Source organism: Diadema antillarum, unplaced genomic scaffold (assembly GCF_040938485.1).
Source record: "Diadema antillarum isolate AM-2024a unplaced genomic scaffold, OU_Dant_1.0 scf00000095, whole genome shotgun sequence".
In the NCBI taxonomy this organism is placed as follows: Eukaryota; Metazoa; Echinodermata; class Echinoidea; order Diadematoida; family Diadematidae; genus Diadema; species Diadema antillarum.
This window is the reverse complement of record NW_027270984.1, coordinates 1252523-1275419: the sequence shown is the minus strand read 5'-3', so window position 1 is coordinate 1275419 and position 22897 is coordinate 1252523. Positions and strand designations below refer to the sequence as shown.

At 37.1% G+C, this 22897-nt stretch overlaps 1 protein-coding gene across 1 annotated transcript in view; it reads left to right on the top strand.

The window, feature by feature from the left end:
• The window catches only part of LOC139718534 (band 3 anion transport protein-like), a 149537-nt gene that overhangs the window by 40746 nt on the left and 85894 nt on the right, over positions 1–22897 (top strand). The gene's annotated exons all lie outside the window — the stretch shown is intronic.

The following is a 22897-nucleotide window of genomic DNA, read 5'->3' as shown; positions in this document are numbered from 1 at the left end:
TTTTTAAAGTTCTTTTGTTATCGATCGGGCGAGCGTTGGTCAGAGGACAGGTCCGAACTTGTCGGAGTGACGTCATCAAACAAACAAATGTCATGAATACGATTGCAATCGTCATTATGACCATTTCGACCATTGCCTTCGAAAATATCTCTCGATGTGAGAACAAAAGAATATGATGAAACAATGATGCGGATTCTTAAAACAATAGCATATTTTTCATAATTCATTCTTCATATTTCATATCGATCCATAAATATTCATATTTCATAATCATCATTCATCGTTCATATCTATAATTCATATCTCATGAATATTCATCTTTCATTTTTCATATTTCATACATTCTTTTGTTCTTTCCAATTTCTATTGTTATGTAAATATCCATAATTCATATCTATTATCATAATTCATCGATTTATCATAATTCATATCATAATCCATCTTTTTATCTTAAATCATATCATAATCCATATTTTTATCATAAATCATATCATAATCCATCTTTTTATCATAAATCATATCATAATCCATATTTCATAATTCATAATTCTTTTGTCTTTTCATATTTCTTTTGTTCTAGAACAATAGAAATATGAATCATATTTTTATGACGCTATACGTACACCTATACTACTCTTGTTCCATTGCCTTTAGAATTTGCCCTGGAATTATGGACATTGACTTGAATTAATTTGATTTGATTTGGTTTGTGTTAAAGTAACTGCTGAGAAAACATTGAATGCTTAAGGGGAGCTGGCAACCTGGGTACCAACTGCTTACAGCCAGATCTTGAAGTAGGTTTTGTTTTTTGTTTTCTTTTAAATCAAAATTTGCGCATGACTGACATGCATCATGTTCAAATTAGATGACCATGTGTATGTAAGTGCCCCGAGAACAGATTAGCATTTTGACTTCGTCGCCTAGAGGGAATCCATCATTAGGATATAGCTTGTACATTTGTAAGACATCTGTAAGCTCCTCAGAGTCTACTTGATTTGCATTTCCCCGATAATCCATCAAAGTGCACGTCCATCATCAGTAAAGTGCTTCAAAAAACCTCAAATCTTTATCCGTAGATGACAGATACCATCATAAAGGCTCAAGAAAGGGAGCGGTAGTATTTCTCTGTGTAATGCATGTCATCAAGGCCATAGCTTAGATCGGGGCTGATTGCACAAAATGAACATGAACCACGAGCGACATTCCAAAACCTGCCGTATGTGCAGCGGCTGATGTAGAAAGGTGTCGGTCTAACAAAGTGATGAGGTTCGCAGATGCCGTGTTGGTAGACTTCTTTGAGGGTAAAGGAAGAGTAAAGACTGAGGTACATGGTAGAGATTGACTTATTGACGTCATGAGGTTTATAGAGTAAGTCTGAAGCTCAGCCATGTGGCCTGTTGAAGTCTTCAAAATCTGTGTTCTAGAAAACTTTAGAACTCAGACTTTGTGTTCGCTTTGCTAATTTCTACATATGGAAGGTTTGGGAATGCAAATTGTGCACTGACAGGTCATATGTCATGAGGCGTCATAATGGGGAAAAAAAGAAAAAAAAATTAGGAGATTCATCTCTCAAACTTTACAACCACCTAAAGGCTTCAGACATAATGTCGACAGCATTTTGTGTTTTCCACTGATCCAGATTTAGTATGCAACCAAGATGTGTGTAGCATTCAGATACTCTCAGAGGTAAGGAATATTTTAGGTGCCCATGACAGTTACCAGGGTGGTCCTATTGGGCAACTTTATAGGGAGGGGGATAACTGGTAGGGCTATAGAGCCCAATTGTCACAACTCACATTATTTCATCTTTACTTCATTATGCATTAATGATCAGGTCTTGATGGAAGTTTGGTCGTTACCATTCTTTTAAGGGCAAGTTGATACAGAGTTGTTCAAATTGTACAACTTGTAGGACACGGCTTACTGAGGAAAATAATACTAAATTACAGTAGTTTATTACTCTTAGTACAAGAGAATGTATTGTGTTTAGTTACCATCAGAGGTAAAGAACAAATACATTTATCTTATTCATGATGTCAGTGAAGAGGTTGTTACCATTTATAAATAGTACAGTTAATAATGCACCGTCAAATGACACCGCAGGGAGATTGTATCAAGAACAAACTCATTTGAAAGCTCAGGTGATTATCAACCACTCCCACCTTTTGCCCTACTAACAGATGAACGTGTAATCGGTACAAATTATAGAACAGTGTGGGGGAGAGGAAAATTCAGAGAATGCTGAATGTTAAGTTATGCATCTCATGACATCACTCACTGAAATGGAGCTAGGCAAAATCCTGCTGAAATGAACAATTCGTTTCGAGAGCTTTTGGTCATTCGCTCTGCGCATAATCCATTAACTTTTTGTGGAACCATTACTTTTTTTTTCTCCCAATCGCCAGCCCTGTAGGAAAGATGGGGCATGCAGATGTGCAGATGATGGGGATCCGGTGAATCAGATACACACATCAGGCATACTGTAAAACGAGGAATATTCGCGTGCATTTTGATTTCGCGAATTTCGCGAGCGCCAAGATTCGCAAAATAAAATGCACGCGAAAGTTCTTGTCTACACTGTCTGCATCGCACGCCAGTGGCAATTTGCGAAAATTTCATGCCGCAAATGAGGCCGTCGGCATCAATTCGCGAAAATTTTGTGCCACGAATATATCTTGTTTTACAGTAGTGCATTGCATTGGAATATAACCACAAAGAGATTAAACATAGCACTGATTACAAAAACAAAAGAAAAGATCAATTTCCAGTAATTGTAACTTAGCATACTGGTCTACTTTCATGCTTGCATACAGCTGTATATACACTGAATCCAAGCCCCTCTGTCAGTTAGATTCTATTTTTCTTTCATTTGCTGTTTACCTGTATGAAATGCACTTCCACCAAGCAACTCTCTGCCTTTATGGTTTGTTTCTGTGTACATTAAAACCCAAGCCTGAAATTCGTTGCTCTACCACATTTTTTTTTAACTCTTAGAAGCTCTCAATTTATTCAAGCTGTCTTTGTTCTACGGATTTCCTCTTAATGACCAGTAATTGCCCAAACTGGCGAGGGTAGAATTTGGCAAAATATACCGCAACAACGAATGAGCAACAATTTGCAGGGACTGTTTTAACAGGCAGGGTTTAAAAAAAAAAAGATTGGCTGGACATCGTCATGGTAACTCTGGTTTGAAAGGCTCTGTTAAAACAGGGCTAGAGAAGGGAATGGAAAGAGAAGTAGAGAAGGGAGAGGAGAATGGATGGAGAAAACGAGAACCAAGGAAGATAGCAAAGAGGCCACGAAAGATGAAGTAAAAAGAGAATAAAGAAAGAAAGAATTGACAAAATGAGAGAAATACGGTCGTTTTCATTTACCCTGCAGCCATCCAATTAGGAAGCTTTTACACCACCAATCAAGACCAAAACTTTCTGAAGATCTGTTTTGATGAAACTTGACAACACGTTTTCTTATCACAGATTCCAAATGAGTTGAATGCATCTGCACTCATCCAGACTAATCAATTGTGGTTGAAAAAGATAGTTAAAGTAAAGGTCACTTTTTGTGATACTCACCAGAGCTGGAACAACGCTGGAGGTATCAGACAGAGTTAAGGATGTTGATACTTGGAGTTTGCCATCGTCCACTTCCCTTTCATCACATCTAATGATGTCTGCATGAATTACCAAAATACATGTACTGCAGAACAAAAAAACATTTGCAGCAAGAAACTTTCACGAATCGGAGCTGACTGCATTTTTTGCAGCTTGAAACTTTAACTTACGCTAATTGATACTGGTATTCAATGTATTATGTAATGTAGAAAAAACAAACTTTCGTGTGCATTTTACTTTTACAAATCTTGACTCTTTGCAAAATTTGCAAAAGTTTCATGCACACAAAATTTATGGTTTTACAGTATGCATCACTCATATATGCCCTCTACTGCAAAGAGTCAAGGAAAACAACACTGCTATACCTAGTACAATATTGTAGATCTAAAGAATTCCCTGGTAAACTACAGTAGGACAATATTTCAAACATTTCAAACCTTAGCACATGTACATGAAAGCATTTGAATTTCCAAGATTTCTTGGAAAGAGACTTGCAGTCCATCAAATATCTGATACCTTTATTTTCACGACTGTTGTGAGTCGGGTGCAATTTCCAAATTTAAAGAGAAGCGGCAATATTGGCTCTAATTCTGAAGTGATTGTGACCTGCACGCAGACATTTTTTCAGTTCAGTAATGTCCTCCATGATCACAAAATCAACCACTCGTAAAATTGACGGGAAATCCCGATTCGCAGAAAAATTAAACTCACTAAATGTATGACATATAATAGTAGTTTAAACCTAACCAAATGATGCGACATATATAGAGCATTTAGCCATTCTTGCCTCACATCTTGTGAGAGAGACAAATAATGTGAATAGAGTTTGTATGCTTCTGTTTAAACAGGAAGAGTCAATGCACTATTTTAGGCAAGGGGTACATTAAGACGTTTCTAAATGTCAAACGCTCATGAGAGGAAATGAAATTAAGCCCCTCAAGCCCTCAAACCGGAAGATGCATGTTACTACCTCTTCTTCTTCATTGTCTTCTTCTTTTTCTTCTTCCTCTTCTTTTCTTTCTTTCCTGTTCAAGATTGACAGTCTGTTCTGCCAAGATCAAAATGTTACTGTATGTTATAAATGTAGAATGTGATACAGCTCTGATAGAATTCCTAGGTATAAGCCAGTTCAGAGTTCCAGCCTGCGCCTGTGTAGAAAAAGGTCATTCCTACTGAGAGACAGGTTGGTATTTGAATTCACTGAGATAAGGATCTGTGATGCAATGATTATTCATATACTGTAGTGTAAACAGACATTTTCGTAATTCATTAATTTTTGCATATTTCGCGCTACTTCTGGCTTGTTTAACGCATTCAATACAGCTCAATAAAATGGATTCTTCCAAAGTTAAGAATTATTGTCCCCGCCGAATGAGTTCGAGCAGGGGACTATGAAATTTTTGACCTATATTGTACATTTTGCTACAAAATGCTACTTCCGGCGGGGACATATTACGCACCGCGTGATTTCTACTTTTCCTTGTTAAGTTTTAGCGCCATCATTACTTGAATCCCATTTTATTTGCTCATTTTTCCACTAATACTTTACTTTTTTATGTGATTATGGACAACAAATGTGTAAAGATAATGTATGGAGAATTAAAAAAATAATAATTCTTCACTAAAAGCACTCATTCTATCAACGTGCTATTGACATATAGGTTAAGGATATCTATTCCTTCTGCTTTCTGAAAGGGGTAGGTCAAGTGCTGTTTCATTACGCTAGAAAAGAGAATATGAATGCTGCATTTTCTTTGTATTTCCTCTATATATTGTTCATAATGACATCAGTCTCAGTATCCAGGATGACAGCACAGAAACTATGAAAGTTCCTTTAAAAATCCCTTTCCTTAAAAAAACAACAACAATAACTTTGCAATCAGTTGTCTAATTTTCCTCAAAGTTTCACTAATGCATTCTGCTAAAATTGCTGCTCTCACTCAATCTACATGCTTGGTTTTGGTTTCTTTAATTCTCTTATTTTATTTGGTGCAAATTTCTTGAATTGACTGATGTTTGTAGAAATACTGTATATTGCCTCCAGTAATGTAAATGCATTGTATATCATACCTGTTGTGGGAATTACTATATTTTTCTGTTGAAGGATGATCATACCTATTTTTAATTTCTTTAATGCTATGTGGTTCATGATCAAGAATTAGTATGATAGCTTCTCGATTATAATTTACACAAGCTTGTAAGTGACACCATTTCTTCTACCAGTGCATCTTATTTGATTGTTGCAAGTTTTTTTATGGGGCATTCACTATAAAAAAAAAAAATGAACCTAAAATTCTCATTGCCTTTTCATGGCTATATATGTGATGCAGTTAAGGTACCAGTCCTGTTTATTCTTTTAACTGGCATCTGTTTAATCGACATCTGTCAAGGTGAATGAGAAATATTTAATGTAACTTCCTCTTCTTCATGGATGTAGTTTAACAATAGACTTGTAGCCATTACAAATGCAAGGTCATGTAACTATTGCAGGGAGTCGATGTGTACTCTATGTAGCATAGAGTTACAAGTATAAATAGCCTGGCACGTGCAACTTCAAATAGAATTGCTGAAAAATAGCCAACTATGGGGAAGCATGTATCCAGCGGCAACACCATCCTTTATTGATCCATGTCAAACTCTTGTGTAAGCTGTCCTGTGAATCTGTTTGTTAGACATAAAATTTTCAGAGGCAGGTGGTTTTACATACGTCTACTGTCTGTTTTCTGCTGAGATGGCTTACAGGGTGCAGGTGTTTTGCAAACACTGTTGATGAACACATATTGTTCTCAGATTTGGTTGGCTTGTCAGCTGAACAAGTCAATCAATGAGCAGACATATTTTATCCCTTAATAAAAATTCAATGTCAGCAGGGCCTTTGATGTTGCCATTGAAAAACTGTGACATCAGAAAAATCATGAAATTTTGGTGAACATTCCTGTTGTGCAACTGTACCAAAAACCACTTGATGATACATCAGTAGAAAAGACAAAAGCAAAAACAAAACAAAACATGGATTTCAAACCACCAAGAAAGTCACTGTGAACATTTTCCCCCCAAATAAGCCTAGATATTATATTCATTATGGACCAGAATGCATTATTTGTATAAACTCTAAAGGGCTTTTTACACTTGTAAATTTTTGCTTAGCCCCGGACCAACGGTGGGGCTAAGGGGGGGAGGGGTGCCTTAGCCCCACCGTTGGTACGGGACTATCCTTAGCCCACTTTCTGTTTACACTTATTTTTGCCAAAGTGGGCTAGCCCCACCGATAGTACGGTACTATCTGGCCCTGCAAAATAGCAGGGGTTAGCACCGCAATTGCGGTGCCAAGCAAGTGAGTGTAAACAGAACGAAAAAATAATCCTGGGCTAAGCGACGGAGACGAAGTCCGACCCTCACTGACCAATCAGAAACGAGGTAATCAAGTGCTGCCGGTGCGTGCGTGTACGTGTACAGTACACAGCGTAATTATGAATATTCATGTGGTTTGGAAAGTCCGGGGCTAAGAAATACGAGTGTAAAAAGGACAGTTTTCTCCTTAGCCCCGGACAAGAGATAGTACGGGACTAATTGGCGAGTGTAAAAAGCTGAAAAAATTGGTACGGGACTAACGATAGTCCTGGGTCAGAGAAAGTCCGGGGTTAAGAAACGCAAGTGTAAAAAGCCCTTAAAATGCTTGAAGCTTCTTGAGGTTGTACCCCCCCCCCCCCACCCCTTCACTTCATTCCCACGGGCGGCCCTGACGCCCCAAAGAATCATATGCCTAGCAGCTCTTTAACCTTGGAATCTCTGGTGGTAGTAGTAGAAGTATCTGTAGCGTAGCAGTCATCTTTTCATAATGTATATTGTGTCTTTAATAATCAAATATAGGATGAAATGGTATCAATGATTAGAAAAAAATGAATGAAATTACCAGGTTATTAATTAGTGTTCAACCAAAGATACCTTTTTAAAATCTTTATTCACATCTTTCTCCATCCCAGTGAATTGTGACTGGCAAGATTTTCAAAGCCTTGATCAGGCAACAATCCACCCTCTGAAAATTTATCTAATTCCATATTTTTTTTTCACAGACTTGTTTTCACAAACGGTTGCATTCCACTTACTCAAATCAGCATTTCCAGCAAGAGATTGATATTCCAAATGATGTACATCTGTACCACCTGTACATAAACCACCGATCTTTCATGGACTGTCCCTTATATAAAAAAGTTGATCTTGAAAGAAAAACAAAATTCTGTACTCATCCCGCAAGACTGAAGAGTCAATATCCTTGCTCAAGTTCTGTGAAAGACGACAAATGTTGTGTACTGTGCGAATGATATAATGAGTGCTATGGATGATTGCCACAAGTATCACTCTCCTGCCATTCTTGATGGAGAATCGATCATCTGACAATTTGATATGATTTTGATGGGCTCGCTGTGATATAGGAATTGCTTTTACTCGTTTCCATCTAGCATGTGCAGGTATACAATGTACCTATACCGTATGTCAAAAAAAAAATTACAACGGGACCCTCTGCAATGATGACTTTAAAAATTGTGTATCAATCTGCACACAATTTCAGGGTAAGAAACTATAACTTATTACTCACTTTTACAGAAAACCCTATCCGATTTGCTTCAGTGGTCAAAGAAAAATGAGGATTTTTGTAGAGCATGTCAGGAATCCCTTCCCTCCAAGTTCTGTCCATTGTGTTCACACATTACTGTAAAACGCAATGTTTACGCGGCATGAAATTTTCGCAAATTGGAGCCGACAGCCTTTCTTTGCAGCATGAAATTTTCGCGAGTTGCCTCTAACATTCAATGCATATAGTGTAGACAAGAACTTTAGTGTGCATTTTAAATTTGCGAGTGTTGGCTCTCTTGAAATTCGCGAAATCAAAATGCACGTGAACATTCCTCATTTTACAGTATGCGGTTCCAAGAGCATTCAAGTGCTAAACTTGGAAGAATCAGATCCATCGCTTTACAACGATCCACATTTCTCTGTGACCACTTAACCAAAGTGAATGGGGTTTTCTGCAAAATAGAGCTAAGATGTTACATTTTAAGACCCAGAAATACATGTAGCATTCAGACGGTTTAATCAATAAAAAAATTTTGTATATATACTGTATATGACGAATATTTTTTTAGGTTTTTATTTTCGCGAATTTCATGAGTCAGGTGCTATCCTTGAATTTAAAGACACATTGAAATATTAACTCTGATCCGGACATAAATGTGACGTGCACACATACATTTCTCCATTCAGTACTGTACTCCGTGATCGCAAATTCAACCCCTCTCAAAATCGTCGTGAAGTCCCTACAGTGTATTTGCGAAAAACAGACTCACTATATATATATATATTTATATATATATATATATTTTTTTTTTTTTATTCTGAGCAAAAAAGAAAGGGGTAATTTTCAAACCAATTTTGAGAGAGATAATCTATAATCTTCACTCAATTCCCTCTCAGTTAGCCTATAATTCAATGACCCAGTTATATCCTTGCTAATTATGTCTGCTCTGCATGTGCGATGCAGCGGTGTGCAGCGAGGGTGTTTGTCCACAGCTTTCTTCTCCTTCTCTGCGCCTCTTGCCAAGAGTTGTTCTAACCCCATAACTCATCGAGAAACCGGCCTCAGCGGTTAATGAAACAGCCTCAGCTGTGATCCCCAAGTGGCTCTCTTTCACTCTATCCAGGAGACGGCACAACTCCCGAAAATGTGGATCATTCGTATCAACGTTTTGAGAAAACTGGGTTCCGTCAATCCCCTGGCCATTTGAGATGCTGATTAAATCTACAAAGCTAAGTGAGAGGAAATGTATAATATCAATATGTATTTGTTCCTCTGCGCTTTAGTCGTGGCCGCTCGCCATGAGTTGAAGGTGAATTGATGGCGATGCAGTCTTTCTGGTTGCATGTTTATCGTTTTATCATCACATGATGCCTCCAGGCTTTGTGATCTGAAGTTAATAGAGCAGGATATAGCTTTGCGATCGCCACAGGGGAGAATGCTTCATTTTGTTTTTGACAAAGGTGGCATTTTCTCCCTTGTCTTGATGAGTACACAAGTGAATTCATGTTTAGGTAAGCCTGCCATCTTGCGGCACCAGTTCAAACATTTATGAACATCACAGCACAATTTACATATTGATTGCTTGAAATGATTGTTTGTTTGTTTGTTGTTGTTTTCTTTTGGAAAATGCTTTGCTTCCAAATCGGGATCAGGAAACTCCACTTTATTATCAAAAAGTCCATAATGAAGAAAGTTAGGTCAAACAAACAGAGAAGTAACAGATTATAAGATGACACAATAATCAGACAGGAAATGAGATGATCGTGGGATCTCGAAGTAGAAGTTTCCCCCAAACAAACTGGATTTTAAATAATGAATGCTAAAAAAAAAGTAATAGAACACTCAGTGAAAGTTTGAAAAAAAGTGGACAAGCTATAGGTTCTGAATTTCTGAGAGATTTTTTTCAAGTCTTTTTGAATTCCATGGACTGCCCTCCTGGGATTGAAACTCCACAAGAAATAAATATATAGACAAATACAATAGAATGAAATAAAATATGGTAACAGAATAAAATTGTAGTTCCATGATTTCAAGAAATCACCCCCAATAAAATCAGAAATTTTCACTTTATGAATATTATGCATTTCTTCTACTTATTAGAGAGATATATTTACAAGTGTAAATATGGCAGATGTTATTCCTCATACTTAAGTGCTCTCTCATTATCCTAAAAAGATATCATTTTTTTCTTCATTTTGTTGATAAGGTTGTAATACATCATCTACATCCCTTAAGTTTATTTTCAAAGAAATGAAAAGAAAAATATTCATTTCCCACTGTTCCATATCAGCTTTAAAAGAATGCCGATTGTTCATTTTGTAGCCTTGAACCTTTTTTACACCAGTTTGTTCAAGTTCTTCATATTCATAGGTTGCTGCGTGCATGCAGTTTTCTCCCTATTGAGAGTCTGTGTACCAAATCAGAGTAAATCAAACTGTCTCAGCTGAATTGTTTGATTAAAAAGACAAAGATATCAAAACATCCCCTGCATTGTCTAATTTATGTTGTCATGTGTGTTCTCTGCAAAGCTATTAATAGCAATATAACAAGAGACTGATGTTTGTCGTTCAATTGAAGCTCACACAGACTCTCTTCAATTTAATTTTGTGTGCACTGAGTTCTGACTATAATCTCTTTTCTTTTCATTTCAAGCACACTTGTCTTTTCTTAGATATATTTTCACAAAATTTCACTTGCATTTGGTTGTTATTTTTTTTTTGTACAATAAAACAAGAATATTTGTTTGTGTTTTGTTTCATACATTTCTGAGATATCTCAAGTAAAAATAATACATAAGTTATTGGCTTGTGCATAATAACGGATCGGCATTCTTGGAACATGTGATTTTATTTAGCAATGCGAGATGTGCATGTTATGGTACAGCAAACGCAAACAGCGGAATGCAGGTATGTAGTGTTTCATAAATCACCCAGACTTAAAATGAATATGGGAGACATGCATAATGTCAAGAACTTTTTACCTGTTTATGGAGACTGTACCAACATAACCACCAGCACAGACAAAGATTATTCGAAACAGTGGTTATGATTCTTTTAAAGTTACTGCTTTTCTTTTATGATATTTACCAGCATACCAGCACATGATTTACTATTCATAATTGTCAGACAAAAATCTCTCCTCCCCTCAGCAGGGTTTGCAGTTAAGGAATGCAAATCAAGGGTTTGATTAAAGGACAAGTTCACCTTCATAAACATAAGGATTGAGAGAATGCAACAATATTAGTAGAACACATCAGTGAAAGTTTGAGGAAAATTGGACAATCGATGCAAAAGTTATGAATTTTTAAAATTTTTGTGTTGGAACCGCTGGATGAGGAGACTACTACAGCTTGTGAGTCATATGCGTACAACAGTATAAAGAAAATGTAAAAGAAAATTCAACATATTTTCACTTTTTTCGCTTAATAAAAGAGCACTTGACTTGCCTCTTTCTAAAGGCAGGGGGAATGATATTACCAATAACATTTGTCGGTAACGAGTCAGGGGAATGTGTACTTTTTTCAAAAGATGGAATTTTGTGAAATTCTCTTTATATTTTCCTTATATTGTTGTACGCATGTGACATCCAAGTTATTCATACACTGCAGTAGTCTTCTCATCCAGCGGTTACTGCACAAAAACTTCAAAAATTCATAACTTTTGAACGGATTGTCTGATTTTCCTCAAACTTTCAATGATGTGTTCTACTAATATTGCTACATTCTCTCAATCCTTATGTTTATGAAGGTGAACTTGTCCTTTAAAGTGTGGAAGGACTAACAATTAAGGCAGCCAGAGCCAGTAATATGTTTATTGGATTCATATGTCTGTGTATGCAGTCATATTTGTTGTCTATCTTTATAAGGATTGTTTCTGCTTTAATGTATTGAGCACTCCTTGAAAAGAATATCCTGCTGCTGATGATTCAGCTTTCTTCAAATGTCATAGAATGGGTTGAATACAGTCATTTCTGATGGATATTGTGTGGGCTTTCAGTACATGGCAGAAATAAGATAGAAAGGGTATCATCTACATACTTCTCAAATGTCATCTATTGAATGAATTGAAGTCATTTCCAACTAAGATATTTTTGGGTGCATTGTTTTGGATATGAGGCAGACAATTTTTGTTGTTGTTATTATTCGGTAGTCAAGAAGAAAAGTAATGATTGTTGCACTGAATTACAATGACTTTTTAAAGTCTAATCTGTCCATATACTCGAGTGCTCATCATTTGCGGCCTTGATTTGAATAGGATGCAGAGAAAAGAGTTCTCCGGCACGAAGTGCTCAGTCAAGTGCAAAAACAAACAGACTGAAAACAAAATGAAAAATGGATGAAATTGTATTTCTTACGAGATCTCTGTAAAATGTGTGTTAATTACTTGCAGTACTCCATGTTCCACTCTATGCTCAAGGTGTAGAGCAGACTTCTTCCACTTTGTTATTTTTTTTTGTATATACGACGGTTCAATTTATCTTTTCGTTGATGTTCTTTTCCAGAGGGACCCACATACTACAAGCTCTGTCTTTTTAGTGGGTCCCTCCATTTTTCGCATTTAAAACAACGGTATACATGTATTTCACTTTGATCACTTCTGTTTCTTTCTTGCAATACAATGTATGTTCTACTTACCTTATTTTCTGTTACTAAATGAAGTGAAACATATGTTTTTGTTGAAAAATGAAATAAACTTTGAATTGAAATTGAATTGATTATACCAATGTCCCAAAAAAATTACAACGGTACCCTCCGCATTGATATCTTTAAAAATAGTGAATCAATCCAAATACAAATTCAGGATATGAAACCGTAACTCGTTGCCCACACCTTACAGAAAACCCCATTCGATTTGCGTCAGTGGTCAAAGAGAAATGAGGAATTTTGTAGAGGATGTCAAGAATCTCTCCCCTCCAAGTTCTGTCTATTGTATTCACACACAAAAGCATCGAAGTGCTAAACTTGGAAGAATCAGACTCATGACATGCTTTACAATATTCCACATTTCTCTGTGACTGCTTAACCAAATTGAATGGGGTTTTCTGCAAATTAGAGCTAAGATGTTATGTTTTAAGACCCTGAAGTGGCATTTAGACAGTTTAATCATATTGGGTGTTATCAATGCAAGAATTTGATTGTAATTTTTTTTTGGACATTCTGTACAACAAATAGAACTGGATTTTTTTAAAATCAGAAATGGACCCCCATCCCTTCCCCCCCCCCCCCCCAAGAAAAAGTTACAGAAATAAGAAATTTTCCTGATTTATATAAAATCAACAAACAGATTATATGGATCAGCCTTAAAGGTCCTGTTTACCCTCGGGAGCAGTGATTTTAAAAGTGTTCAAGATATCACATATCATGCATATGCATAATTTTGTTGTACCTCCAGGCCTCGAAATAGGATTTTGGAGGGGCAAGGCCATTTAGAAAAGGGCACTTTTTCCAAGAGGCCAGGGCACTTAAAGGACAAGTTCACCTTCATAAACATAAGGATTGAGAAAATGCAACAATATTAATAGAACACATCAGTGAAAGTTTGAGGAAAATTGGACAATCGATGCAAAAGTTATGAATTTTTTAAATTTTTGTGTTGGAACCGCTGGATGAGGAGACTACTACAGCTTGTGAGTCATATGCGTACAACAGTATAAAGAAAATGTAAAAGAAAATTCAACATATTTTCACTTTTTTCGCATAATAAAAGAGCACTTGACTTGCCTCTTTCGAAAGGCAGGGGGAATGATATTACCCATAACATTTGTCGGTAACGAGTCAGGGGAATGTGTACTTTTTTCAAAAGATGGAATTTTGTGACATTCTCTTTATATTTTCCTTATATTGTTGTACGCATGTGACATCTAAGTTATTCATACACTGCAGTAGTCTTCTCATCCAGCGGGTACTGCACAAAAACTTCAAAAATTCATAACTTTTGAACGGATTGTCTGATTTTCCTCAAACTTTCAATGATGTGTTCTACTAATATTGCTACATTCTCTCAATCCTTATGTTTATGAAGGTGAACTTGTCCTTTAAGTCAGTCAGAGGGGCACCAAGGCCACATTGGAAAGGGCATGTTTGGTGTTTATGAAAAAAGAAAGAAGAAAAACAAACCGAGAAAAACAAACAAACACACACACACACACACACACACACACACACAAAGTGCAACACACAACAAAAACCTCTTCCCTACAGCTGTAACACATTCCCGATCTCCGCGTTTCTATCAGGTGAAACAACATTTTTTAAAACAGGAATAAAACAACAGTAGGTATTGATGGAAACTCGACACCCTTTCAGGCCAGCCAGGCTGCCATGAAACTTCAAAGCACATTCCGACAGCTGGCTGGCAAAACCACAAGGCAAAGGAATTTGCGTGCGCGTGTAGATTGCTATGATTAGTTTGTGACAGACAGTTCATGACCTCCAAGAATGCGCCAGTACGCGCGGTTTCTTCTGTTGATTGGTCTCTCTCTCTCTCTCCACCCCTCCCCATTCCCCAGTCTGGCACACCTTGGCATCGTGGGATTTTTCTTTTTTCTTGGTGAACTTGGAGTTCACTCTTTACTACTCTATCTGAATACTAGTATGCACTGCCTAGCTAGTACATACTCGCGGCCGCTGCGCTGCGGAGGCAGTCGGGACGGTAAAAGCCGGTCGGGCGTACATGTACGTACACGTCGTCTCGTATCTCGGAAAGATACTTTGAGTTTAAATCAGATACATCGGGACGCGAGTGAACTGAAGGTATGATATTTGAGATCAGGAAAGTTGTTCAAGCTTATTAAAGAGACTTTGAGAAAGGGCATATCATACGTCATAAATAATAACTTTCATTCTAAAAGGGCACCACGGCCCCAAGAAAAAGGGCACATTTTTTTTGGCCGTAACTTTGATCAAAAAACAAAAGGCATTGCGGCCAACGAGAGGGGCACCGACGGCCATGGCCGTCGGTGGTCGTCGGTTAATTCGAGGCCTGTACCTCATAACATCCTACCACATAAAACTTCCGCAATAAGGCATAAAAGATAAGACAATATCAGTATTTTTCTCAATAAACCTTAACTGTAGACGGTTTAGTCTGGAAGCATTTTTATTATAACTGTTCACATTTTGTATATATTTAACAGTACTTAACTTCAATTTTACTGATTCAAATTTTTACAGTGGTTGTTTTTATCCCTAACTCATATTTTAAAACTATTTTGAAGCACTAATGCTGGGTCTTTGTTTCATCTGCAAATGGTAAATTATGTCTTTAATCGCATTGTTGTACATTTTAATCAGAAAAGGCAATAACATAATTGACTGAGAATATCCCTTTAGTTTGTGCATTATAAACTTACTCTCATTTTAAAGTCAGCTCTAAAATTTGAACATCAGAGTAATGCATAGATGTTCAAAAATGATAAATATGCAATTTTTTAAAATCTGTATGTTGAGAATACACATTGTATCTGCTTGTTACTGAGATATATAGAGTGTCCAGTTCTTAATAGGTAAAGGTTGACTTGAGTGAAGAGAATAAACTGTTGTGAACAGAATGGTAGAAGTGTATAATAAGAATTAGTCATAAATGAGGAAAGTTAGGGAGATTCAGAGAGGTTGCTCTCCCCTCTATTACAACCTTGCAGCTTTCTTCTACATCCCTCAACCTTTAACCCATTTAGGGTGGACTGATTTTGCTACAACACGCATTTCCCATAGACACCTGCCTGAGTATACTCAGGACTCGTCCTCAATTGGCTAAAGGCTTTATTTACCATTTGAAGGTGAAACAAAAACCTAGCTTTAGTGCTTCAAAATAGTTCTAAAATGTGAGTTAGGAATAGAAAAGAAAATATTAATCAGTATATTCAGTGCTAAGTATTATTAAATAATATATAAAAAATGTGAACAATAGATACAATGTTGTTCCTAGAATAAAACATCTACAGATATTGTCTATTGAGAAAAATAGTGATATCTCCATATGTCTTAGGCTTTATTGAAATCTGTACATGGTACAGCTGTAGGATGTTTTGTTATACAGCTGACTTTTAATACACATATGCATCAAATATGATTACTCAAATACTTATTATTATTACTTATTACACTTGTATGCCACAAACTTCTTTGAGCAGTGCTTGAAAATGACATTGATTAAAAGTGGCCAGTGCTTAAAAAGGGGGGAAAAAACTTTAGAAATAAAGAATCCAAGCCTAAGTGGGCCACTATTGATACCCATGCCTCTGCCAAACAGCGCCATCCACCCAATCGACCAAATCGCGAGGTAAAGTTCTTTCAGGATTAAAACAACAATGCACAGTTTGTATGGTCCGGCTATTGATCGATTTGCGTGATCTCTGATTATGGCAGCAGTGCACAAAAGACATTTGAGTGTTTGAGAAGTTGAGAAGTTGGGTGGGTTAATGGCATTGGAAGGAGGGTGTGTTCAACCCCCCTGGGACCTGCTCAAAGGGGCGAAACTGAGAGCTTGGGGTGTGCTATTGCATAACTCAGCTAGGCTCAGCATACAGACCCTTTGCAGTTGGATAACTCTTGCATAGTACACACCATATGGCTGGTTGGTTCGACTCCTCTTCACATACAAATTTTGTAATATCAACAATATAAACTAATATCCAAACTTCATTTTTTTTTTGTGATGCATCAGTTTTGGCCTTGGGCATTATTCTATCGTGAGAATATGAAATGTTTTAAAGTTTGATGAGAAATATATGGTACTGGTAGCAATCACTGCTTAGTTAGTCATCATTGGTTGGATGCACACCATTGATTTCCAACAATTGATCCCAGGGTCTGGTTGCTGAGAATAGTCCCTCTTGTTTTTCCCCTTTTGTTAAGTGCGACGCATGAATAGTGAGTGAGTGGGATGAAGCTAGCTTTGAGCACATAGCAGTTAACAGTAACGTTGCACTCTAAACAACGCCTCTAACAAACTTGAGCACAGGAGAGAACCGGTGGCTGCTGTAGTTGTGCAATACAGACAGGTGTTCTTCAAATGCATCGGATCGCCTTAACCAGGATATCGTTGAATTAAGCCGAACATGACTGAACATGACGTGTGGTGGCTGTCTGAAGTGTGAGGATTAGTGTGGGGGAAAAAATACAATGCAGTCAGCATTTCCGTCTGTTTTTGTTGTTTGTAACAAAGGAAGAGGCTTTCATTAGCTTTTTAACAAAAGCTTCCATGTATGTCTGAAGGCTGTCGCAGCAGCTAAATTTGGCTGTGAATGTAAAAATGTGGTACTTCTGCTAGAGGACTCGAAAAACATAACTTGTACCACTCAGAGAACATAGAGAATTTGCAACCGATGTGTTTCACTGGAAGCAATTGATACAAGTGGATCAGTAGTCGGCCCGGAGTCCAAGCAGATACTTCAATCCCAGTGTGCGAGACTGTTGAATGGGGTTGAAGACTTATTGTGTGTCTCTTCTCTCTTGAATACAGACATTACCTCAATTAGTACCACACACAGTGTATAGCACAATCTTCCCGTGGACAGTTTGATTGCCGTTTGAGAGGATAGCGTCTTCAGCTAAACTTGTGTTGAGGTGATGCAGTCCCGAGTTGATACGTGTGCCCCCACAGGATGTGGTTTGAATGAGTATATCAACTTGTCAGGGAGAAGTTGGAGCGCCTCAAGGATGTTGATGAGTACGTGTCACAAAATCATCATGAGGAATTTTGTGCATTTCTTTTCTTGTTAAATGTTTGAACGGAAGTACTGTTGATGAAGTAGTCACTATAGACACAAAGTGTATTGTGTGATGGACTGGAAATCTCTAAGCATTGTTTCCAGGATATAAAGTAGGCCTTTAGGTGGAAGAGACCATTTCGGGAAATGCCGTTCTGTAATGAGATTCCATGAATCTTAACCATCATGGGTTGATACCGGGACTTTAAACAAGTCTGCAAATACTGAGAGAAGTTGGATGAGATCTACTTTGAACTGTTACGGCCAGGAGATTCAACTTCAGTTGTGGTGGTGCATTGTATTGCTGAAGAGAACATTTTTTTTTTTCTAGTGCCAAGATCATTTTTTGAGAGGAAAACATGAGTTCTGGCAACACTTCAGAGCAGGTAAGACAAAAGAGTGTCCTTTTCATGCCACTCGCCCTGAGGGTGTACAATCTAATTTTCCGAGACAAGCAGGAAATGAAAAGAAGCTCATTGTTGGATGCCAATAACATAGTCTGTGACCAGCACCCCCTACGAGTTGTAGCCTCAAATGTACGCTGTACATCTAAAGAAAAAGTCAGTTGAGGATTCCATGTTGTACATTATGAGCAGAAAAAGGTCATTTGTACCGACAGGGAGTGTTATTTTTTTAAATTTACTGAGGATAGCATATGTGATGTAATGATTATTCAAGTAATCCCTATAAATGGACCTTGATAGCACATCCACATGACAGAAAAAGTAGTATGTGGCAATAATCACCAAAAAAAAACAACAACCAAACAAACATGTGTTGATACAGTTGATTCATACTAATGAAATGGATGCTCTCCCAACTGTTAATTGACAGACCATTGTGGTCACCTGGTCTATGCAAGTTAATCGTCCTTTGTTTTGAATGTGATTGATAAAACTGTAAACGTTAGCCAAGGTTGTAAATACATTATGTCACTTTGAAAACTATTGAAGTGCCTAACTAACTAAGAAAAAAAAAGGGTCATTTGCACCCATGTGCAAATGATCTAACTCCGAAATGGCTTTTACAGGGACTATACAGTACAGGTTGAAGTATGAATTCACGTTTATAACATTCCTAAGTGAGATATTGAGAAACCTCTTACGAAATATGAAAGAGCATGTAATTTTAAGAAGGAGTCAACGTTTATTTGATGAAAATCGGTTTCCAAATGGGTGAGCTATCCTAAAAAGTGATAATGATAAAAGGTGACAGGCCACGCCTTTTATTAGGATATCTTTGATTTACCTTGTTTTTTGATATCTCAGCCATTTCAAAACCGATTTTCATCAAATAAACTTATGATTCCCCTTAGAATTGTACTCTCTTTAACATTTCATAGAATGGTTTCTGAATATCTCGCAAAACGTTAAAAGCTAAATCCTCACCTCAACAAGAACTGTACAGTCCGTTTAAGTCTTGTCGTTTCTTTCTTGAGCAGACATTTGTGCTGCTAATTTGATATACTGATTTGCTGTTCAGAATCCCTTTCTGTGATGAGGAAGAGAAAAAAAAAATCTCCTTTGACATAAGAAATGGAGGTAGCCCAGGACAAAAGTGCTATAAGAAATGGTGGCATGGTTATATCTACACCTCGACAGTCATGATAAAGGAAATTGTATACCAGTATAATGAATCTGAGCCCTATGTACACGTAACTCTTACAAATGCTGTCCAGGTTTATATCTGACACCTTGTCAAACTCCCAGCACTGGCATTTGAAGTCAATCAGTATCCTTACATGTGGTCAGGAGTCATGTCCCACACCTTAACTCAAAACTTCCTCTGCAAAGATTGAACAAAAGTATTAAGCCTTCACCTGTCAAATTTTAAGACTAAATCCTTCACCAGGTGGCAGTAAGCACTAAAATTGAACGAAAGTTGATAAGTACATTTACTCACTCTTAACGCGACAAAGCCCTCACCCCAACACAGAACCTAGACAATAGAATTCAGCTTCACATGCAACATTTCCCCAATGAATTTCAAACAAAATGTGTCACGTATTGGAGGGATGGTTGTTTGACTCCAGCCATAACGGTAACTAAAATTGTTTATAGAGGAAATGAAAGAAAAAAAAAAGAAGAATCCCTTAGACTTTAAGATGCTCTTCAAATGAGCTGGGACTGTCGCTGTACAGGTAATCCTAAGATGAAAAAAAAAAATAGATATTTTTCATGTGTTTTTATAGTGCACAACTCAATTGTGGTTGAATAGCCACAAATGGTCTGCATGATTTTACATTACACATAGGGCCGATAGGTGGAAAATCTTCACCAAGACTGAGTAATTTGAGCTTCTCTGGCTTGCCACATTTAGAGAGCATAGCAAGAAGTGCCATGTAATCCTCTGCCCAATAAGTTTTGATAAATACATCACCTGAATTCCGTCCATCCCTTCTCCACTGTCATATGATGCTCCAGAAATACAGTTCTTATGCAAGTGATATTACAACATTTTGCAATTTACAAGCATTAAAGTACTTAACATGAGGTCAATGTCGAAACAGTGATGCTTCTAAAAAAAAAAAAATGTTTTTGTTTTGTTTGGTTGAATGATTGATTGGGAAGCATCTGTCATTCATCAAAAGACTTCACCCTAAGCCCCCCTCCCCCCCCCCCAAAAAAAAAGAAATATTGTTGCTGGTAAATATTCCCAACCATTTCCTGTATTCATTCATTATTACGCTCTGTTTAACTCTGATGGTAGCCACAGTTCATTGCCAAAGTCATTGTCATTGTCAGAGTTCAATTCGTATAACTGTACCCTTGAATTCATATAACTATTCCCTTGAAGGAAAATTGAAGGACACTTTTGATACAAATGTGCAGGTATTACAACCTGTATCTTTCATATGAATGCAACATTGTGAAAGTACATTGTGAAAATGTTGAACAACAGTACAACAGTGTCATTTGTCACCCAGGTGTTAAAAGGGATGGTATAGGTAGTATTGGCGAAGATGAGAATTGGTATTTTAACTTTTTGCGAGATACCAAGACACCAGTAATGAAATGATACAGAGTATACCATTCTCTGAGGAATCCAATGCTTAGTCAGATGAAAACAGGTTTTGGAATGACTGAAACATCAAAAAACAAACAAAAAAACAAACAAACAAAGGAAAACAGCAATCCTTATAAAAGGTGGGCCCAACCTTTTATTAGGATTGCTCTGTTTTGGATATCTCTGCCATTTCAAAACCTGTTTTCATCAAATAAATATTGAATCCCTCTTTGAATTACATGCTCTTTCATATTTCATAAGAGGTTTATCATTATCTCACCAAAAATGTTATAAACCTGAAGTTGACGAAACCATCCGAGGGAGTAGAGTTTACCCTCTTTCTGTGCTTTGTTCAATTGGTAGGAGTGCTTCCTTTGCCCATTTGGCACAGATGTATTGGAAACTTTTTGTCAATGAATATAGAGATTATATAATCCCTTTATCCCTCTTGTGTTACCTTGGCCTCCCTGTTTGACTGAGGCGCAATGCTAAAATAGAAATGAGAAAATAGAAACTTTACAACTTTATTAAGTTTACAGAAATTACAGAATGCTGATTTTTTTTTAAAAAAGCTGAGCAAATTAAAGCTGTGTGTCTGGGCACAAAGAATATAACTTTATAAAGACACTCAATTTAGATAGGAGCACATTGTTCTCGTAATTGTGAGCATGACATGTGCTTTATCAAGTTTGCTGCAATTGTTATTTGCATCATCTGTGAAATTTTGTTCAGACCCAGTAGATATGTTTGATTTATGTTTCATGATATGCATTTTCATATGTACATTGTGAGAAGAAAGAAGATGTAGTGTGATATAAAAAAGAATTGTCGGGATTATGATATATATGCCTGAAACAAACATTCCATAACATTTGCTCCTTCGACAATTGCTCCTATGAAATATCTCCGCACTAAGCCAAATGTAGATTCTATCCACAAACATCTTATCCTAATCCTAATCCTGACATCAAACTGAACCTTAGACCCATCACAACCCTAACCCTTAATTCTAAGTCCTTGAGAAGATAAGAGCTGAGCAACTATCGGAGGAGCAAATGTCATGTCACCAAAACAACCAACACTAATGCCATTGTTACGGACTGAATGTGAAGAGTAGGTTCGCTTTGCTTCACTTATACATGTAGGTAGCATTCATCACTGTAGACCAAGCTGCTTAGTGCATGGAGCTACTCAAAATTTTCTTCTTCATGCTGTTTGCCAAACAAAACCTTCCCTGATGTCATGATAGATATTTATTTGTTTTGACCACACATTTCTGAGAAATACAGATTTGTGACATGCTACATATATCTGAAACATCCCATCTCATGATTGAACCATGCGCGAACTTCAAGAAGTCAATTTGAAATATGATACTTTCATATTTTTTGGGAAGCACGATTTAAGCTCTGCTTTCAGCCTCTCACAGACTTCAAAGCCTGTCTGTGTACTACCCATGATTGGGAAGTATCGCGCCACTTCGTTGAACAGTCGGATATCAAAAATTCAATTAGCGAATGGCTGCTGTCGTCAGGTCAACAGGTGTGGCCACAGCAGAAAAAAACAACAACAAATGTTTGTCTCCATCCCCCTTTCTTTCTGGATGGGATTGGAATTGCTGGATGAATGCCATTAGCAATGAGCATTTAATTTTCTAATAGGATTTTGTCCTTTTATCTGCAATGTGTTTCAATGAAAAACAGAACAGAGCTTTATTTGCTGAAGGGAAACTTTGGAGAATGAAGTGTGTAGGAAAACCAATTTGGCTCATGAGTCAAAACTGACAAAATATAACCCATTGTATGCTGAGATATTTTTGTTTAATAATGGTTAAATTTTTGTGTTGATGTTCTGGTTTTACCAAATCCTATGAGCACTTCCTGTTTCTTACTACAATAGAAGGTGTATGAGTGAACTTCTTATGATGGTGAAGCAGAAATAACACTACTTTTTAAACCATTGGTTCAACAGTCCTAGTCAATTTACTTTAGAAGCA